The 22,036-nt window shown below is 46.7% G+C and overlaps 1 long non-coding RNA gene across 1 annotated transcript; it reads left to right on the top strand.

The window, feature by feature from the left end:
• The first annotated feature begins 306 nt into the window (after window positions 1-306).
• LOC149336539 (uncharacterized) lies at window positions 307-21,112 on the top strand. Its single transcript, XR_016284571.1, has 3 exons — window positions 307-540; window positions 18,852-18,909; window positions 21,059-21,112. It is a non-coding gene; the product is annotated as an uncharacterized LOC149336539 (long non-coding RNA).
• The last annotated feature ends 924 nt before the right edge of the window (window positions 21,113-22,036 follow it).

Raw genomic sequence — 22,036 nt, 5'->3', positions numbered from 1 at the left:
CATTGCACGTTAAAGAACCCCAGGTGGTCGAAATTCCGGTGCCTTTCACTACGACGTCGCTCATAGCCTGTGTTGCTTTTGGACGTTAAACCCCATAAACCAATGAACCAACCAATAGTGCCACACCCGCCACACGAGCAGTGGGAGGAAACCCTGACCAGCGACAGCCTGGACCAGCAACCCTGGGTCACCATCCATCTAGTCCGCAAGACAGCTGCCCCCAGCGGAGCCCTGACTCTAGGGACCCCGACCACCCGGCCCCTGCCAATTAATCTCTTCTAAATAAAAGTTTTTTTTTTTTCTGTCTCTTTTCCTATCTTCTCTTTTTCACAGCGCTCCTCCTTTTTTATCTTCGACATTTTTAGAATAGATATCGCTTCATCATCATCGAACAGAACACGCAGAACGTGACAAGAGCGCGAGCGCGAGCTCATTCCACATCGATCGGTTAGTGACCATTTCGAGACTACTTGCTTCTGTTCGCTTGCTTTTTAAGAGCTTGGCCCCTAGATAAGCGTAGTCTGCGGTCTCCGATTGCATGTAAGTGTTGTTGTTTACCTAGTTCTCATGTTTTCGGAGCTGCGCCTTCAAGTGAAGGCCACGGGGGCCGCTGAAAAAGGGCGCAGTGTTGTCGCTGCGATGGATGGACCTATCGCTGTATGTTGAAAAATGATCGGTAGATTGTAGGGCTCGCGCACGGGTCTTTAACGCGACCGAAATACTTTTTAGCGGGCTCATTTGCAGACTCAGCTTGTCAGAAAAATTCAGGGGGCACTTTGGCTGTCTATACTGCGTGGAGGCAAAAGCGTTTTCCGCACCACTTTTACTGCCTCTGTGGCACTGGCGAAGTCACCACTGCATAACGTCACACAAAATTAATGACAAATTACTAAATAATGGCTAATTGCTGGTTAATCACAAATTACTGATTAACTGCTAATTAATGACGCTTAAGCTTGGCCTTTAGGAGTGGAACGCGACAGCGTCTGGCAACACTGCCATGGAGTCAACAGAACGCCATCGCCCGTTCGGCTCTACACCTTGCTCGGCGCTAAATTGGTTTTTGAAGAAAGGAAATGTATCTGTCTCGCATATCTAGGTGGGGACCTGAACCTCGGCGTAAGGGAAGGGAGGAAGATGGGGGTGAACGAAGACAGCGTATTCACTAGACGCGCCTTTGCTCATTCCAAAGCATGGAGCTGGCGTGGCGGAGGGTTTAGCGTGATCGTCTCGCACTCCGAATACCTTGGTTCGATTCCCCAACTCGACCAATTTCCTAGTCAGTTTTATTATCTGGTCCTACTAGAAAGGTTAATTAGGCTAACTGTTTAATTAACTACTTAACAAAACTCAGTACCACTTACATGGATCATCAGTGTACCATCCATTTAATTGGTCGCATGGTTACTAGGAGGAAGAGGGGAACTTTATTAAAGGCTCGGATTGGGGTGATGTTCCCCTCCCCGCGGTGGGCTCCTCTTCTAGGCCGGACGCCAGGTGGCCGACAGACGATGTCGTTCGGCTGCCTCTTCGGCTCGCTCTGTGACTCGAAGTTCAACATCCGGGTCCGAGCTGAGCAGCGCGGCCTCCCACTGAGATTTGGTAGAGAGCTGCAGACTGTGCGGTGGCTTGTCTTGAGTACATGAGTATAGGATGTGCGGTGCGTCTGCCTTTTGGTGCCCACAGAGAGAACAGACGGGGCTGTACTGCTCCGGGAACCATATGGAGTACATGTACGGATTAAAGAAAGTGTGCAAAGTACAATTATCCCCGTTTGAAATTCGCGCGCAGTGACGTCATGACCATTTCAGCCAATCTGCAACGAGGACACATTTGCTAACACGTCTTGGTCAAGAAAGTATGAGGCATTAAAGACTTTCGCCTTAATAAGACCAACACCCGCTTTCTTGTTCTTCCGCAACATTTTCGTAGACGCGCATTACAGCTTACCTGCGGTCGCCTGCGGCCTCCTACCTAACACTGCTCGAGTTCCTTTCGGATAATGTGAGTTCCGTCATTTTAACGTTTGCGACAAATGATACTCACAGCGGTGTCATACGATCACCGGGCTCAGGCTCCAAATTGCACAGCGTTCACTCGTGTGGTCAGTTATCTTGCTAGTGCAGTGCCATGAAACCGTTCTGAGTAAGCATCGTGTGTTGGCCGGAGCACGCTTCCGACGCAGCCTTTTCATTTTGAAGCGAAAAGCTTCACTACCCGCACCACGGCCGCGCTTCGCGTGAGCCGTCGGAGCCAAGATTTGCCAGAGCTGCGCATGCGCGAAACCGAGTGACGTCACACGCGGCACAAATAAAAAATAATTAAAAGACACAGTGCGCCAGGAAACACTCATATCTTGGTGCACTCTCGAACCGCACCGTAACAGAAGAAAAATAAAAGAAAATTGATTTTAAGGAAAGGAAGCGACGCCTGTCCGTCTCTTCCCGTACGGAAATGTCATATCTGGTTTGATATGAAAAAATCCAGATATGAACAAATAGGGAATTGGGCATATAAGGTCTTATATGAATATACGGGCATATATAGCCTGATATGCCCAATTCCCTATATACCATTATCTGAATGGAACTCATATAAGGAAATATATGTATATATGGTCGTATATGTCCTGATATGCCCAATTCCCTATATATCCATATCATGACTGAACTCATATATGACAATATATGAATATATCTGGCATATATGGCCTGATATGCCCAATTCCCTATATATTCATATCATGATTGAACTCATATAAGGATATATCTTGCATATATGGCCTGATATGCCCAATTCCCTATATATCCATATCATGATTGAACTCATATATGGATATATCTGGCATATATGGCCTGATATGCCCAATTCCCTATATATTCATATATGGATTGAACTTATATATGGAAATATATGTATATATGGTCCTTATATAGCCAGATATGTCCTATCCTTATATGACCATATCTGATGGAGCCCATATATGGGATTTCTATATATGGTCTTTATATACCCAGATACGGCCAAATCCGTATATAGCCATATCTGCGAACAGTCATATATGGATGAATATACTTATATGGGCCATATATGGCCAAATATAGATAAATCTGTATATGTCCATATTTGGTTAGAGCTTATATATGGAGCTGGTTCTATATACGAACATATACTGACAGATCTGCACATAACCTTATATACTTTTGGTTAAATGTTGAAGGGAAATTTCCCCTAAGGCGGAGCAGACTTTCATTAAGTTATTAATTACTTATTCGCATCCATCCAAGCACACTCATACACCATGTCCCCAGACCAGGACGAATCTTTTTACGAAAGAGCAAAAGTTTCTGTGGAAGCTGTGTCGGGTCCCTTTGTAGCCGTGTGACTGCTTGGCGGAATGAAAATGAGTGATTACTCCCTTATTAAAACCTTATAAGCTTTCATATGGAAATATATAATAAATGGCAGCCTATGTATATGTGCCCTCATACGGCGAGATCTACCGAAGGAGACGGTACAAAAAACAAATTGAAGAAATCCAACGATTTGCGGCGCGCTTCATCTGCAATCTCTGCAAGCACCTAGGCTCCCCTTCTCCAATGTTGCAGGCTGCTACTTTAGAACAACACCAGCATCACAGCCAGTAAAACTTTTCTCATTCGAGTTCTGTACTGCTCGCTCTCAGTGACTGCCTGCAACAGCGACGCGGCCTTCTATCACATTAGCCAATAAAGAGTGAGCCTGGGGCGTGGCGTCTCCAAACAGTGATGGAGGGCGGCCAAACAAAATATGTAATGAAATTAGCTACAACCATTGCAGAATGCTGTCATACATATGCCGTTATCGCCACATGCTGACGTAAGCGACTGTGCAGTACGTCCTTACCGCTGCTACTTCATATATGTAATACAGCTTAAATTTTTGACGCAGATTTTTATTTTAAAACTTTGAGAGATACGTTGGTGCTGTGTAGGGGGGTTATACAGGATGGTTAACATTATGTAAGCGATAAACCTGATTTAATAGACGATTAATTAACTAACATTAACTAATGAACCTTTCATTTTGATTCTAAGGGGCAATATTATGTTGCCAAATTAAAGGCCGTCATCGTAAAAGGTGAGGCCAGTTTCTAACTTTTTTTTAATTGGTATAGAGGTTTGAAATATCGAGCGCCAGATTTTGCGCATTTCAAAGCTCGCTGAGTTGGTTTACCCGCATTGAAAATGCATAAAACTGTCGGTCACTTTTTTTATGCATCAAACACGGACACCGTTTGTGTATTTTGTGATGTAGAAAAAGTTTCTTTGAATTCGGCGACGATACGACGCGCAGCGACGCGTTTATGAATATCCGAAGCGGACAAGGCAATTCATTGAGCTTGCAAGTGTGTATGTTCAGTATTTCGAACCACATTAACGATTACGAAAATTTAAAAGCTAAGGTTATCTTTTTTTACTGACGGCCTTCATTTTCGCGATACAGACTTACGCCCCAAAATCAAAATTATGAAAGCTGATTAGTTAAATATAATTAATCATTTTTCAGATTATTGAGCTCTATTACGCACATAATGCCCGTCTTGCTGTACGGTCCACCTTCACTGACCAAACCGACATCTCTCGCACTTTGTAAAATAAAAATCTGTAAACGTTAAAAAATGTCATCCAATACATATCTCTAAGTGCTGCTTTAAATTGAAAAACCACTCGGTTTTATGCTGCTCTAAAGCTCCTGATAATCATATAGCATAGGTAACACAAGTAACACAATTACCACATAGAAATTGCGCAGGAAATTTTATTGGGGTACATTTAATGCTCTTGTGGTTCTATAGTTCTGTATGCTTCTTATCGTCGATGCTTTTCTTTCTCGCTCCTTATTTCGCTGAGTTTAGTGCCCACGGCCAGCAACAGCAGCTTTCCGGAGAGCTCCCGCCCCTTCTTGGTCGGCAGGGCCGTTGTGTAGGCTGCGTGGGAGATAATTTAGAGCGATCATGATATAAATCTGCGCAGAACTTGTGCACATGGCCACAGTAGCATAAGTTGAAGAATTATGCACTGAATCCGAGACACCCTACCGTAAAATCCATTGTGGGATATTAAAGGTGCCCTGCGACGTACATAAAGCATGGGTTCTTTAATCTTTGTATGCAGAGTAAGGGACATTGTGAGTCCTGAACGCGCAATGAGATCACCGAAATCATAATATTTGATATTTTAATCTTCGCTAGAAATGCTTGTTTCGAGCCGATGGTGTCGCAACGCGGCGGCCATTTGCGGCAGCGGAAATGAGGTGGCATCTAGATAGAGCGCTGCCTTTCTCATTGATTGGGCGTCCAGTTTGCATATTGTTCCTTCATACTTGTGAAATGAATCCAAAATATTATGTCTCTGAGTACTGAAAGCTTTTTCGCATTCCACAAAAACTGGAAAGAAGCAGGGAAAGCGAACGAAAACTAACAAGAATGCAGCTAGGGGCGACACTTTCCATTCCGCTTCAAACCTTCATGGCGGCCAGCGCTGTTCAAAAAACGTTGGCTCAGACCAGAAAGCGCGCGCGTCGAGACCGGCCGTGACCATACCAAGACGGCAGCGAAAAAAAAGCCAGTCGATACACCTTGCCCAAAATGTGAAGAGAAAGGCGGGACAGGAGACGGGAGTCGAGTTTGGGGGGGAGGGGGGCTACCGCTGACAGCCTTAGAGTCCGACTAAAAAAGAAACTTCGGGAAGCTTCCTTTGTCGTTAGTCCCCCCTGCCCTTACTACGGTGTCGCGTACACGGGGCGAAGACGCCGTCAAAATGCGCAGCTGTCTACAGCCCCGACAAAGCAACAACTGCATGCACGCTTCCGCTGCGTGGGCGCTAGGCGCGGTTCTGATTTGTAGCGCCCAATCTCGGTACTGGGTGAGTGAAATGGGAGAGGGAAATGCGTTTTCGTCTGAGCTTTTCATTTCGAATTTTTAGAGTGGAATAACTTTCGCTTGCATGCTCCGATTTCAATAATTCTTTTTGCTCTTGTCTCGGGAACGCATGATGAATCTATTTAATAATATTAACTGGTACAGAGCAAATCATCGCGATGCCCCTTTAAAAGCTTAGCCTCATGCTTTTTTTTCGGGCTTTACCATTAAAGTTTCCTGGCACAACCGCGAACGGAAACAGGTATACGCCAATTGTTTCTGAAACACGTTCGTTCGCACTAACCACGCGAAATAAAACGCGTACCAGCTCTTCATTCCACTGCTCCTGCTTAGCTGTAGAGCGCAAGCCTTGTGGCAAATGTAATGGGGCCATTGTAGCTTAATTGGATACGCAGAACGCAGCAATGCTGATCCCATGTTAAAATAGAATTAGCACTATTACTTACGACAATGATACGTGCATATGACAGAATCCATGACAGGTTGTTGTCTACGTCTCGTTACTTAGAAAATACATCCCTAACTAGCCCCGCAATGTGCTTAGCGAGGTTAGTCTATGTTTTTTGCGTTACACAATTCATATCATGCACTTGAACTACCGCTGGCAGGAACGCAACTCGGTGGCGGTAAAAATTTAGCTACTGAAAAATGAGAGATTACTCTCCGACTGCACATAGAAATAAATCATGCATTATGATAGCATTTAGCTTAATTTATAGCCCTATCATCGAAAACTGCCGACGGCATTGACAAAGGTAACCAACAAAGCAATACGGGAAAAACAGTAAATGGTTGTTCACGCTTACCTGAAATATTGATGATTGCAGGTTCACAGAAACCTTGGTATTTCCCGCTCACTTGCACCCTGGATCCTTCCGATGGCTCATCATCCCATGCATGCTTGGCGCAGGTCATTTTCACGACGTCAAAAGTGTCTTCTTCCTCAAAACGCACAAGTGTGGCGCTGTACCATGATTTCAAAGGAAAAACAAGTGGATGCAACAACGGGTATAACCGGAAATTGCTCGCCCGGCACGAAAGTGCGTAGCACACTGCAGAGTCCGGCTTCTAGCTCTGTGCAACAGACGACAGTCAAGGGTGGCGCCACCAATGCCTTCCTTAGCAGATATCTGTGCATATCTGTGCATGTCAGATATCGGCACCTGCGCACGGGCGCTTGCGCGCGCGTCAGAAGCGGGGTCCGGTTTACAACAATGGGAGGACCGCGGGGGCTGTCGGGGACTCTTTTTCTTCATGGCTTGAAGCTCTCCTCCAATAAATTTTCTTGGAATCCTTGCAGCTCCCCAACCATCTCTTGTTCACGGCTTGACATTTTTTTTTAGTCGGCTCCCGAGGGAGAGCGAGCCAGCACCAGGAGCATGGAGGTTCATGCCACTTTTCGACGCCCGTCGCGGTGCGTGCTAGGCGCGCAGGCGCTTCGCGTGTATGCCTTGGAAGTGTCCATCGAGATGGGGCTTTATATCGCGTGTATCTTTATCAAAATAAATATAACTAACGATACCCCTGCTGCGTCGTGTTTTCGGATCAGTCTGTAGGACGTATTATGTAAACTGAACCGAATAAATATTTCGTCCTATCTACATAAACCAAAGAGAGGCTTGATTGAAACCTGTTATATTCGAAGTGATTGTTAAAGCGAATTTCGAAAATCGCTAGCTCTCTGCTCCTTGTGCTGGACACTGCGCAATGAATTCGACCATACATCACGTCAGATACATCACAAAGGTCCCAATCGCCTTTCCTAGAGATTGATACGATGCGCAGCTTGACGTTTGCATTCGCTCGCAGATTTAGCATCTGCTTGTTCCGCAGATTCGGCACCCCATGCGTGAGCGGTCTTCTCTTCTTGAATGCCTATACTAGCTGCCCGTTGAAGCACATAATCACGTCATTTTACATGTTTGTTGCTTTAGGACAGGGTAGATTACGGGAAAGTTTCAGCTGGTTATCAAAGGTAACGGCGCGCCTTCTCTATCAAATATGTAGCTAGTCAAACGGCAATTTCCGTTTTGGACAAATAGGTTTCATGTGTTTTTTGCACACATAAATGATGTTGTGAAGGTGCGGTTTCACAATTTATATTAAGAAATGATTAGCGGTACACCACAGCGGTTTCTGTATGCAAGTTATTCGGCCAAGCGGCCGTATAGTGTGGTGGAATTATCACCGTTAATTTCCTAACAAACCTCTTAAAATTCTAATTACTTTTGAGGCTTAAGTGCTTGTTTTTGTGAAAACACAGGCAGTCATTGTGTTAGTGCGTTATCTTTGCCTGAATTTTTCAAAAAACGACGGCGTTCTGAGGTATCTTCAATGTCCGGTTAAATCGACGTGACGACCTGACTAGAGTGACCAAGGGCGCCAAACTTTTCCCTGGTGTGATGACCAGGTACATCTCGTGATGTTCCTTCGATTTCTCTTGCCTAGAATGAAACAAAACACTTTTCAGCTTCTTCTAGTGCTCGTCGTCATGAACACACAAAAATCAGCAACAAATGCCTTCTACCAGGGAACAGCAGTTAGCATACTTCATTGGAAAAATTAGATCGCTGGTATATACTGTTTTGCATGCATTATTGCACGGATTTGGTCGGATTTTTTTTTTTTTTTTTGAGGGGGGGGATTTGTGTGCGCTGTACTCCATTGCAGCACACAACAACATGTTGTAGTTCTTTAAGGAGAAGCAGAAGGCTGCAACGGCTATAAGAACCGAATTGCCTGATCTGAGGGTCGCTTTTCACTCCAAAGTTGAGGACGGGGATCGCCATCATCGTCATCCGTGATCAATTTTACAAGACAAAGAACCCTCCCATCGACCACCGATTAGCTGCTGTTGAATTCAGTCGGGCAGGGTGAGGCTACCCTTGTTTTTTGTCACATCTGCTCATCAGACATTCCATAAGCCTTGACTGTGACTCGCTGCCCTTGGAGTCCACTCTGCCACTCTAAACGCCGACCTTTGTTCGGCTCGTTACTTGGCCACCCTAAGCTCATTTTTCCGCATTTTGTTAGTGCTAAGATATGGATGACACCAGTTTGTTCAGTAATACTCTAATCGCTCCCCTTGACGTTATCGCTAGTATTTTCCTTGCCATGCCCAATGCGTGCTACACGGCTGCTTGAAATCCCGTCGAACCGATCGCCACTCGAGTCGACAGAGCTTTGCGGAAAATGGGAAAAAGATATCTTAGCGGAAAGTTGAGCACTCAGAGGCTCTTCGGCGTCCGGCCGACATTCGACGGTTTCAAATGCTTACGAAATGCGAACAGAGACCGCCCCTGTCATTGGCGGTGGCCGTTATCTTGCCTCAGAGCCGCGTCCCGCAACTGCTTCGGCCCTCTTGATTTCGACATCTGCTGCTGACTTGTTTCTTCTCCTCTTTGTTTAGCACACTGCTTGCGTTGTCGCTAATTTAGTGCTTCAAGTTAATGACTCGTCATTCAGCATTTACAGCGTGTGCGTGAAATTTCAGCGGGAATACACAAATGACGACTGCACTGCAGTACCACCGTTGCCTGTGATCGTTTGTATGGCATAAAACGCAAGCTATGTTAAATATTCTCTTTCTGATGCGCGGATTGTAACTATACTTGTTTACACAGCATGATCACTGCAAGAAGACCGGATGATTGCGACGAAACACTTGATAGCCGGAGAACTGGCGCTTCTCGGTCGTGGCAGATCCGCTTTCTTCCATACCACAAATACTCGGTGCTGAACTGCTTTATCCAGAAGCATGTTCGACGATTGATCGCATCAACGAAAAGGATCTCATTTGTTATCCACGAGCGGCGCCAGTGGTCGACTGTTTACGGCTCCTTAAAGCAATGCTCGGCATGCCGGGTGACACCGGCGCTTCCCGCTCGTTCTATTCGTCCTGCGATATCAGCAATCCTCCGCTAAGGGTTACAGTTTCCAAAACTTCACTTGTGACAATTTGCATTCGCCAAAACTTGTGTGTTCACACTCCACAAAAGCCGAGACCACATACGCGAACAATGCGGACTAGCGCTTATTCGTCGAAAGCAAGGGTCTCATCGAAGCAGCTCATGACGGCGCTGGAGAGCTCGGAAAGCGCCGTGATATGTTCTGGTTGCGTGCACAATGGACTTCAATTCAAGAGACAAAAGCTATCTTTCTCTGATTCAGTATTTTTTGCGGTAATATGGGGAGTCATCATACTAAGAAGCAAACATAATGAGCGTGAGCGTCAGGTTCATTATAAGTAGGATCGGCTATACAATCCAGCCGGAATGAAACGCGAACACGCATATCGCCTTCTTTTTCTACATTGCAGAGAGGTATTCACTTGCAGCCAGTTTAAAAATATATACTTCGGTAGACCCTTCACCCAGACACAGGAATCAGGCTAGTTCTGCACGACAGCTGAAAGTAGACAGGTCACAGGCAAAATATTTTGTTTTGTTCCCATGCGCTGTTCGCTTGCCTTGCTGTAGACGGAACAAAGTGGGCTTAACTGTTAACATGTGACCAGTAAATAATTTACATTGCATTTTTTTTTCACATGGAGTTTCGAATAGGGTTTTAATAGCCGAACGACAGCTGTGGTGTCGAAGTTAGGTATAGGCTCCATGCGCTGCAGTTTGGCGAGCACGAGTGACGTCATCTGGGTAACAGGGAAGAGGGAGGGGGAAGGGGGGGGGGGGAGATGGACGTCGCTCTCTCGTTCAGTTTGCAGTCAGCTAGGAGAGCGCCAAAATATTCCCTCCGAAAGCGAAAACAAACTTCGCTAATTATGGGTGGCTCGACCTGCTGCTGTGTTTATATATCGAAGATAAAATTTCATCTCTTTCTATGGAGACAGAGTCTATTTTGGAACTAAATTCATGAGAGCAATATGGGAACGGATTTACATAGTCTGGGGTGTTTTCAATGAGCCATCACTGGTAGGAGTCCTAGGAGTTGCTTTGTTTCTTTGTGTAAAGAGAAAGTTTTTTGGGGCGTTCTTGGAGCGGGCATCTGTAGTTTCAGACTACGGTTTTTTATACATCTGTGTGGTTCAGCGGGTTAGGGCAGTTTTTTTTACATGCGTGCGTGCGCGTTGTGGGTACGATGTCGTTTTTCTGTGTGTGCTTACGTAGTTTTTCACGATGTTTCGCTTATAAGTTTTTCTGTATTGATTTTTATCACGTTGCATAGAACGGTTTAAAATTCTTATATTGATATTGGTGAATTCCCGCCATGTAAAACCTTTTTCTGGATCAATAGAAAGAAAACTAGAAAGTGCATTACATTTTGTAAAGTAATTTATTGCATGTCACATCGCTAAACCCTTCCTGAAGTTTACCATCACAATGCGGTACACCACGGCAAAATTCCTTTGCTGTCCCTAATTGCTGTCCCCTAAGCCCTGAGTAAATACCTAACACAAAAGTCCTGTAACATACTCAGCAAGAAATGCTTAGACTTTTTGTTTCCTTACACCCATGCTTCTCTGAGCGGGATACATCTACATAAAGCAAAGCAGTGTTCATCCTGAAGACATCCAGTATATAGCACTACCATTGTCTGTGTATAGTAACGATGCTTTTTTCGCAATTCCAGCCGACCATGTTAGGTATGCGGCTGATTTCATTATGTGAGTCAATTAGACACCTGTTCTTCAAACTGTAAGGGCACTTAAAGGAGTATGGACACCTAACTTTTGGATGCGTGTTTTCTTCTTTGCATGCATGAGGCATTATTATACATGGAGTACCACGTGGTGTTCCTACAACTGCTAAATAATTTGTTATCGATTTTTTCTCTTGCTGTTTAAATTTCAATAACTTAACTATGAGTGGGACGTCAATGAGTGAGGCACGAAAAACTGCAATATAATCCCTGCGTCCTCGTTTTAATTCACTACAATGCTAAAGCCAGTCAACCAGCTTCGCTATCCGGACTTGTAATGTATCCGGAATGTAAAACAGCGATTATATTGCACTTTTTTTATGCCTGCTGGTCATTTCCGAAATTCTGTGTGGGCACGTCGCCGGCGGAGCGCATGGAGTCAGCAACGCCTCGACTGGTACCCGCGTGCTGCTCGCGCTGCTGACACTCTTTCTTTCATTGTGAACACGTGCCTTCCTGCTCGTGGGTGCACAAAAGAGGGGTTGCCGCTCGTTGTGAGTCATGACTGGAATGCCGCGACGTTGAGAGAGTGGAGAAACGTATTGTTGTCTCGGGTGCTGCCAAAATAGTTCTCACAACATCAACAGCCAAGAGCAGCCCGTGCAACTCTATAGATTTCCTGGACATATGTCCCACATTCCTGGAAAAAAAATTCAATATTCAAAATTTGTCACCACCTGCCAAGGAAATTTTGGAGGTAATGGTGAATCTTATCGATGTGTAGCAAAATCTTGCAGAACTTTTCCATCGCTCGCATCGAGCGATAACAAAAACATTAATAGCAAGAGAAAAAAAAACAATGCAATTATGTCGACGGGAAGTTGGTGTAGTGAAATCTTCCATTCTAGTGCATTCTATTTGCTTCCTTTAAATATGTGCTTTGCATTTTGAATAAAATCAGTAACCTGTCTTGTGTGTGTGCGTTTCGCGCAACTGCCATGTTTGATGAAATCTTCGAGTGTACAAAAAAAAATACGTTCATGCACTTTTTCCCATTCAAGAATAGGTTCTCCCCGGAATTGCTGTCAGTGAAATGATTGAGAACGAGAGACGGCAAGCCTGGATAACTTCTTTGCGCAAGCTGAAGTAGGCGGTTTTCTCTTGCTAAATTGGTTTGGTATGTTGCGCGTGTATATTATTTCTGAGGAACTTTCATTGTAATTCACTAAGCATGCAGTGTTTAGTCGTAGAGCTCGCGCTAACGAAACTATTTTTTTTTTTGCCATTAAAGCCCTCCGCCGGTAAGGTAATGCAAACAAATATTTTGGAGGCTGACATCAACAGCTGCGTTAGGCAGACGCGTGTGAGGCAAGGTCAGTGATCGCCTCATTGTTCCTTTGTGTGACGCCCGGCTCAATTTCCGAAGTTATTTTGCTAGATGTAAAAAATGTCTCAAAGTAAAAGTAGTAAAGATATTAGCTTGCACATGAGTGAGCATTTGAATATAAGAGATGGCTTTGCAAATAAATTGTTTTGGGAATGCACGTGCGCTGCAATCGGCATTAAATTTAATGTACCTACCACTGCGTAGTGATCGACCAAACTATAGCATTTTTTTCTGTTAGCCGTAAGCGAGCAGCTGGTAAGCGCATTTCGCGCGTATTTTCGTTTTTCTTTTCAGCCTCGAATATTTTCATTTTACGTCCAAATAAACACATACTCGTTATTATTCAGCGAAAAACGTAAAGAAATTCCAACTATTTGGCAAAAAAAGCTGCGTACATCGAACTGCTCAGCTACCCAAAAAAATTAAGTATTTTGCGAAAATGTCCCGGCCACAAAAAAAAAGGTATTAGGCTCGAATTACACGTCTTAAATGAACTTGCCAATTACTTGCGACACACATTTCGCCGCAACGGTAACGGCGGTTTCGTCAACAATCTGCTCCACGAAGTGGACCTGATGCACTGCCAGTTGTCTCTCTTTTTTTTTTTTCAGGTTCGGCGCAGAAAAAAAAAATCGCTGACCACTCTTTCTTGGAACCTGCACCTAAGAGGGTACTGTCGCGATAGAAAGAAATGCGAACAGCGCGGCGCCTAATTCGAACGCAAGTACGCTACAGACATGAATTCCAATTTCGCAGTGCGTAGGCAACATGCTGTTCACATTATTTTCTATCGCCCTTGTACATTTTCCTAATCCTCTTAATCTCGTCAGCGTTCTAGCACGAAGGAAAAAGCAAGCGTCAGCGCAAACAGATTTCCAGCTAGTCCAACACGTGCACAGTATGTGCGGAACTGGTTTTTTTCAAGAGAAAGGGCGTTACGCGCAACTTCTCAATGGGAGGGGTGACAGGTCTGTCCGGTCAATTGTGGGGAGTCGCGGGAGACGGTGCTATGGTGCTTTTCACTCGCGCTTGCAACGCCCCTCTGCAAAGCTCTCTTTCCCTCGGTACCCTCGGCGTGCCTTTCGGAGCGAAAGAAAGGGGGAAAGTGACACGGACCTGGACTACCCACCCTCCAGCTACCTTCTGAGCACCGCCGAAGGCGGCAATGTGTCGCTTTTCTGCTATTCTGGGCGGGTCTCGAAGGTCTGCTTTTTCACCGCCTCAGCAACGCCATCTCTCGCTCAGTAGGGTAAGGAACATTTTGCCGTGAGTGGTGGCTGACCGTGGACACAGCGGCGACTCATTTATTACGCAAATAAGGGATGTCTTGCGTTCCCGTGACGGTCGGTCTCAGAACTGGCATCTGAATATCGGCCGGCAGGGGAGGTTGGATTATCAAGGGAAGAAAAAGTTGAGGCGAAAAGAAACAGACCAACGCGCATAGTATCAAGAACTATTTGCAGAAGTTTTTTTACAAACTGTTCAGCTTGGCACAACAGTCGGAGTAGAATGGCGAGCTTGGTCAGTACACCACGGAGACTCGGTGGCGCGGAAAAGGCGATAGGTAAAAGATTTGCGTGTAGCTGTAGAGTTTTTCTCGTCTGCATTGTAAACGTTTTGCTGGCAACTCTAGATAGATTAATTTACAAACATTTTGTATTTTTTCTCTGATAATTATACTAGAGCGTTTTAATCTTCATCCCTGTGCCGCAAGGAGCGATGTGTTATTTACGCTCCTGGACAAGAAATGGCTGTATGCTGCAGCGGTTTTGCAAACGTTTGTTGTACGGCATTACCGCAAACAATTAATGCAGATTTCCCAGTCCTTCAGAACGACATAGTTTTGGGGAACAGCGCCCAAAGAAGGAACGTACACCGCACCACCGGCTTGATGGTTTGAGTATTCATCACGTTTGCGAAGGGGCTGAGTTCGATCCCCAAGCGGTTGTTGTACGTTCGGGACTCTATAATCTATCTATGTTCCTAAAAACTATGATTTCGATCGCAACCAACTCGCTGGACTTGTAATCCACTTATTTAGACCCAGTGAGGAAGGTTCAGTTCGTCAGGAAGGTTCGAAGTCCACCCAAGATAGAAAGCGCGTATATGCATGTATAAGTGCATTTAAATCATAGAAAAGTTGAAGGTGATTTATAGCACTGTACTTTAATTCACCTTAATTAAACACCGCTATGTAATAGCAGTCTAACTTGATTGAAGCCTCAATCATACAAAGCTTAGTACCTTGTTGTGCGGTGTGTTTCACCATCTTAATTGACCAACAATATCATGTTTGACACAAAGTTAATTATTTAAGTTCGGAAGTATATGGCACAAGCATCCCATATATGAGGTAGGATATGTTCCATATCTGCGAGATTGTTTCCATATAAGGATTTGAAGGTCCCCATATAAAGAAAGAGCATCTATATAAGGACGCAAATACGACTATATATAACAGTATATGGCACTATATAAGGTACCTTATGGCCGTATCTGCCCGCATTTGTGGTCTTATACGCCCATATATAGCAGTATATAGCGGCATATCAGGTTTCCCATGGTCATATCTGGCCGTATATACGAGCATATATGGACCTATTTAACTTTATATGATCCCATATATGAGTATATACAGCCATATATAAAATATATCTGGCCCATATCTGCCATTTTCGTAAGGGTTATTTTGGTGGATACCCGAACCGCGCCGTAACGGCCTTAAAGAAAATGAAATGAAAATTATTTTAATGGAAAGGAAATGCCTGTCTCTCATATCTTTGTGTACACTCGAAAGGAATGGACACCACAGTACATGTCTCTAAAGCAACCTTCTAAGACAGCCGCCGCGGTGGCTCAGTGGTTATGGTGCTCGGCTGCTGGCCCGAAAGACGCGGGGTCGATCCCGGCCGCGGCGGTTGAATTTCTTTGGAGGAGAAATTCTAGAGGCCCGTGTGCTGTGCGATGTCAGTGCACGTTAAAGAACCCCAGGTGGTCGAAATTTTCGGAGCCCTTCACTACTGCGTCTTTCATAGCCTGAGTCGCTTTGGGACGTTAAACCTCATAAACCAAACCAAACCAAACCAGCACCGTATTCACTACACGTGCGTCTCCTCCTCCGCCTCCGTACTGGCAGTGTGTGGACGGCCGAACGCCTCCACCGTTATAGTGGTGCTTGCTCCCAATGCATTGTGCGCCAACTGCGACAGCCATGAAGTCAAACCGAACAAAACTGCAGCTTTTCGCTTGTATATCCAGGATTAACTAGAGCTAAGCCATAACGTAATTTTTTCGTGCAAGTTTCGCGATACAAGAGAGATTTAGAATCGGGGGCATCAAGCGTTGGGACCCGCCTAAGACGTCTGGGGTGCCCAGATGCGCATGCGCAGAACGCAAAGCGCCCCTTTCATCAACGTTAGCGGCGAACGCCTCAACGCAACGCCGCTCTATGTTCAGCAAGCCTGGCGGCGCCTGTTGAAGTGGGGTGAATTGGTAAACTGGTTTTTGACGAAAGGAAATGGCGCAGTATCTGTCTCGCACTTCTCGGTGGACACCTGAACCGCGCCGTAAGGGAAGGGAGGAAGGTAGGAGTGAAAGAAGAAAGAGAAAGAGGTGCCGTAGTGAAGGTCTCCGGAATAATTTCAACCAACTGGGGATCATTGACATGCACCTAGATCGCACAGCACACGGGCGTGTTTTGCGTTTCCCCTCCATCGAAACGCGGCCGCCGGGGACGGGTTCGAACCCGGGTACTCCTGCTCGGTAGGCGAGCGTCGTATCTATTGAGTGACCGCGGCGGGTTCGAACGGGGCCTCTCGCTTCACAACCGATTCGTTGTCGCCGCTACTCTCTTATTTTCACAGCAAACATATGGCACACAAATCTTTCGCTTTGTCTGAAAATGCCTGCACCACAAAATTTTAGCGATGAAATTCTCCGAATTTTCAGACTGCTTCCGTGTTTACAGGGCTGGTAGGCTTTGCGTGCGCATCGTCTGACGTCAGAAAGCGTGGGAGGTTCAAACAGAATAAGGAGTTTGTTCCAAAAAGCAATCACAGAAAATTATCAATCCGTGCAGTTTTTTTTTTTATTCACTGAATAATTTTTATCTCGGTGGGATGCGACAGAACGAAAAAATAATTACATTCCCGAAAGTTACCACTCCGCCCTCCTGCCGAGATGATGCTGCACGTGGCAAACAATAAAAAAATGTAAAAAGCGCTTCTTTTAAGTTGCGTTTCTTACTTAGGGTTATAACATGCGAGTTTGGTATTGCTAATAAGTGACCAATTATATAAAAGAAAACATTTTAGTTTGTTTATTTCTAGTGATTTCTAGAATGTAGTGAGTATCTTTATGGCTTGGGCCCCCTATTCTAAATCTTTCTATTAACTGCGTTGACGCACACAGTCAAGGAACTACACGCGCCGCCGTGGTGTGTCTGGTTATGGCGCTCGGCTGCTGACCCAAAAGACGCTGGTTGGATCCGGGCCGCGGTGGCCGAATTTCGATGGAGGCGAAATTGTAGAGGCCCGTGTACTGCACGATGTCAGTGCACGTTAAAGGACCTCAGGTGATCGAAATTTCCGGAGCCCTTCACTACGTCGTGCCTCATAGCCTGAGCGCTTTGAGACGTTAAACCGCAGTAAACCAACCAAACAGAACCACACGTTATGCACTGGGCTGCCGTGGCAGATCTACGCTGCTCGGCTGCGTGGTCATTACAGTAAACCCGTGCGCTCTCTGGCCATGCCAACACTTGGCAAAAGAGAGGCCAGCAACGCGTCAAAAGCGGGCGCGATTGTCTGCCGCGTTTCCTGGCGATCGGAACCATCTACTGACACTTTCAGCTAAAGCCGCTCGCTGGAGGCTGCTTCGATCTTGTAAAGAGTGTATATGGCTATCGACACATAGACATGCAGTTAGGCCTTTGGCGGTTAGGTGTCTGATATTAGGGCGAAAGTTCTAGTACTACATGTCTCCTAAGGTCAATCTTAGCCCCGCCGCGGTGGCTCAGTGGTTACGGCGCTCGGATGTTGGCCCGAAAGACGCGAGTTCGATCCCGACAGCGGCGGCTGAATTTCGATGGAGGCGAAATTCCTGAGGTCCGTGTGCTGTGCGATGTCAGTGCACGTTAAAGAACCCCAGGTGGTCGAAATTTCCGGAGCCCTTCACTACGGCGTCCCTCATATCCTTAGTTACTTTGGGACGTTAAACCCGAATAAACTAAACTAAACCAAACCAAGATCAATCTTAACAGGCGTTTGACTTTGAGGCCCCGGAGCTCATGCAAACCATATGGCTTGCCATGAATAGGCATACCTGCGCACGCTCGCGAGCTAAGCTGCTGTGATAGCACGTGATTAGGAGAGGGTGTAACAGTTGCTACGCCAGCGATTTCTCCTTCAGTTTCGGCATGGGTAAGGCACGCGCCAGACCGAGTGTTTCAGTTCCTCGGCGTCGCCGTCAGGCGGCGTCCGATCATCCATTGGGTGCAGCTAGTCGAGAAGGGCTACAGCAGTGGACGCGAGCTAAACTAGCCGCTGAAACCGAGGAGCAACGGTAAGCTAGACATTCGAAGAGAGCCTTCGCTCTGTATAACTATAGGCTTAGAAGAGCTGAGCCTCAGCATAAAAGTTCCTCAACCTGCGTGCGAAATATCCGTGCTTCTGCTTTAAAACGACCGCAGCAACGAGTGCTCGGCAAAGGTGTCGGCCGTAAGAAGGCCGCATCGTTCGCCGGCACGGTCGTCGTCAGCTGATACAGCGATCTGCGGCGGGCCAAGCCCGCCTGGACAGCCGCCGCACGGGTTCGGCGTTGGGGCGCAGCGTAGGTTATTGCTTGCCACCAGATCGCCTCCTTGCAATACACGAATAATTAAAAGCAGTCTTTTCTTGACGCGAGGGAAAGCGGTGTGTCGATAACCTGACCATTTTTTTCTCGCAGAGGCCCTCCAAGCTACAGCCAGTTATCCATTGGCAATCTGCGATGGATTCATGTCCAGGTTGGTTTCACTTCACCTGGTAACAAACGCAGGTTCTTTTTCGTAACACTGAGCGCATGATTTCGCCGCGTATTCCTCCGCACCATTCCTCCCATGCCGCACCATTCCTCCCAGAAGAATTTACAGTTTGCCAGAAGAGCGTCAGCCCAACCGAGACTTTAGTACTCGAGTCACTCGGCGGCTGAAACTGCGGAGCCTATTATTAGAGCACCCATATAGTCACCGTAGACTCAACCTCGTCCTAGAGTCGTGGCTCACGGTTGTAAGACAACAGCGTGGATGAACGAGAGGCTGTTAAGGGCGGTAGATCACACAACTGCCACTTGCAGTCGGGAGCGATTGCGGCTCCAAACTCATCTGCTGTTTACATAAAAAAAACTAAACCACAACCTGCTCTTCAGACGCCGAAGTGAGCGAAGTATGGCACTTGCTCGTGCCAAGTTTTGGTTGCTGTGAGCTGCCGTTTCATACGTCAGAGTATACGCGAAGCAAGAGCCAGCACGCAAGGCTTCCGCCAGCCGTGGATCGCCTCCCAGGCAGGCGGTGCCAGGGAAAGGAGCCTCCGGTACCTTACCAGCACCAGCCGCTATGCACATCAACGGCATCGGAGGCTTCGATGATTCTTTACCTGGAGAGGCTTCGCTTCTGTAGTTTGCAAAGCTGCTGTTCCACAGAATTATTTAAGTCTGCGTGCAGAACTTTGCCGTCAGTGGCGCGGCAAATAGGCTTGGGTTCCTGCACTGGGTTATCGCCTATCTGACGTCATTGATATTCCGTAAAATTACAAAGCCAATTTCCACCGAAGGGGTACCTGTGCGTGCGATGGCGTGCTGTTTTAGCAGCGCATAGCGGCGGCACTAACTATCCTGATTTTTTGTCTTATATGTTCGCAGTGCAATGTGTTCCAGACACTTTCCGTTCACTTGTGAAGTGTCTAACTCTGGCGTACAAGACACGTGTTCCAAAATCGCATTTTCTGATGGGTGGTAGCCATTTACGCTGCACTGTGACCAAGCCAAGCATACCACTTGGAACTCTACCCAGCCATGAAATAATGGAGTGGAACGCTGTTTTTACAGTTTTTTTTGTGTGTGAGCAACAGATTTTGGAAACTTGCAGGCTTCTACCGGATCCGCTTGTCGCGCTACTTAGTTCATATCTGGCTAAGCGGAACACGGTTAGGCATATACGTTGCGGTCAGCCGCCGGTGTTCTGCGGAGAACACGCGGACAGTGGGTTCGGAGATTGCAGGCAACTGAAGACCGCCATCCCAACATATTCAGATCCAGAACTGTTAAACAGGGAGAAATTTTGGGCACGAACTGGCTGCTGTTTTATGCGAAGCATACTACTTTAGCTACCACTTCAGCCCTTCACCGTGGTTATGCGCCTCCAAATCACGTGATACATAACGTCACACCACGTGACACGATGACGTCACGACAGTGGATAAACGGGGGCCCACCTTGCGCCGTCGCTGTGGTTGTGGGCCTCCAAATCACGTCATACATGACGTCACACCACGTGACACGATGACGTCACGACAGTGGAGAAACGGGGGCCCCCATCGCGCCGTCGCTGTGGTTGTGCGCCTCTAAATCACGTGACACGATGATGCCACACCACGTGACACGATGACGTCACGGCAGTGGAGAAACGGGAGCCCACCTCGCGCCGTCGCTGTGGTTGTGCGCCTCCAAATCACGTGATACATGACGTCACCCCGCGTGACACGATGACGTCACGACAGTGGAGAAACGGGGGCCCACCTCGCGCCGTCGCTGTGGTTGTGCGCCTCCAAATTACGCGACACGATGATGCTTCGCGTTCTCCAGGCTTAACCAAGTTAAGCCTCCGCCATTTTTGTCCCGCAAGCTCCTTCCAGTTGCCTGCCCACAGCTAACGTCTGCGTGCATAAGGAACACTTGGACGTTTATTTCGCGTGCGTGTGTTTCAAATGCGAATAGGGCTTAGTGCCTCTGTGCAACTGCACTCCTGCAACGCCCGCGTGGTATAAATTCAAGCTCTTCTTCTGGCTTCGAATGGCGATCATAGGTCACTGATATTACAGCTCTGAGACGACTGGTCTGTTTCATTTGTCTTTTACTGACTGTTACTCCCACTACTGCTCCTCTTTCCGCTGACTTAGGAGGTGCCGGAGACAGCGGGGACGGAACCATGGAGTCAGCAGGCTCAGGAAAGGTAAGCCGGTTTCTGGGCATGGTCATTTATTTCGCGTTTTATTTGGAATACCGAGTTCATAACTAAAGAACTTACTCTGGACTTTGAGCATGTGATTATAAAGATACTCCTATATTGTACCCTGTGAAAGATTTTGAAAAACTTCGAGAAGCGCAAATTGCGACAGATACTGAATACGAGACACATGGGGTAATAATGTGAACTATGAAATGCCTCCAGTGACCTGAACCACAGTGTTAAAGACTCTCACATATCGGTGGACACCGCAAACACGCCGTGAGGGAAGGGAGGAAGTTTTGAGTGAAAGAGAAGAGTCAGAAAGAGAGGCCGTAATGGAGGTGTGCGTCTCCGTTGGCGTCGCATTCGTTGACCTCAACAGCACGCGGACGTGTACGTCACAGGCGCTCGGGCGGTAAGGGTTCAGTGACATCGCAATGCTTGACACCCGCACAAAACATGACGCATGCAGGTTCCGTTGCCGCTGCCCGCCCGTCTGAAGCCCGAGGAGGTCGTGAAGGGTTGCACCTACGCTGTCGCTCGCAGGGGCGATACCGTCGAGTTATTACCGGGGTCCGCGTTCGGACCAGTTGAGGCCTTCAAAGGTTTCGTCTGCCGGTTCTCCAAAGTCAAATCTAAAACCCCTGTGCGGCGTCACTGCACGTTAAGAACCCTATGCCACCGAAATTACCGGAGCCCTTCACTACGGCGTCCCGCATAGCCTAAGTCACTTTAGAACGTGGAACTCCCTAAATTCGAACTCAAACCTAACACGGTCATAACACCACATATCGTACCTCAGCGCAACCTTTTCACATTTACTTTAATCTACAACATAGATGGCGCTGATCTGCCACAGCTAATGGCAGTCAACTGAAATGCTTTATAGAGCAGAACGCGATTGTTATCGGGTCCCGTTTCAAAATTC

Source organism: Amblyomma mixtum, chromosome 7 (genome assembly GCF_055824585.1).
Source record: "Amblyomma mixtum isolate Tamu chromosome 7, ASM5582458v1, whole genome shotgun sequence".
In the NCBI taxonomy this organism is placed as follows: Eukaryota; Metazoa; Arthropoda; class Arachnida; order Ixodida; family Ixodidae; genus Amblyomma; species Amblyomma mixtum.
The sequence above is the reverse complement of the archived record's forward strand: the minus strand, read 5'-3'. Positions and strand labels throughout refer to the sequence as shown.